The sequence below is a fragment of the Orycteropus afer genome, unplaced genomic scaffold (assembly GCF_000298275.1).
Source record: "Orycteropus afer afer isolate SDZICR_OR568_19922 unplaced genomic scaffold, OryAfe1.0 scaffold01005, whole genome shotgun sequence".
Classification (NCBI taxonomy): domain Eukaryota; kingdom Metazoa; phylum Chordata; class Mammalia; order Tubulidentata; family Orycteropodidae; genus Orycteropus; species Orycteropus afer.
In genome coordinates this window covers 6162-6537 of record NW_006922592.1, presented here as the reverse complement: position 1 = coordinate 6537, position 376 = coordinate 6162, and positions in this window count along the sequence as shown.

Here is a 376-nt window from a genome sequence, read left to right as displayed (position 1 = left end):
CCTTCTATGTCTTTTTACAGTAATGGGCTCATACAATACTTGTCCTTCTGTCATTGACTTATTTCACTCAGCATAATCTCCAGGTTCATCCACATTGCGAGATGATTTGTGTATCCTTAATTGTTCTTTAATGTGGCATAGTATTCCATCATGTGGATATACCATAACTTGGTTATCCACTCATCCGTTGATGGGCATTTAGGTTGTTTCCATCTCTTTGCAATGGTGATTTGTGCTGCAATGAACATAGGTGTACATATATCTGTTTGTGTGCTCTCTCTCACCCCTTTAGGGTGTATTCCTAGTAATGGAATTACTGGGTCAAATGGTCTTCTATTTTCAGTTTGTTAAGGAAACGCCATACCATTTTCCACAA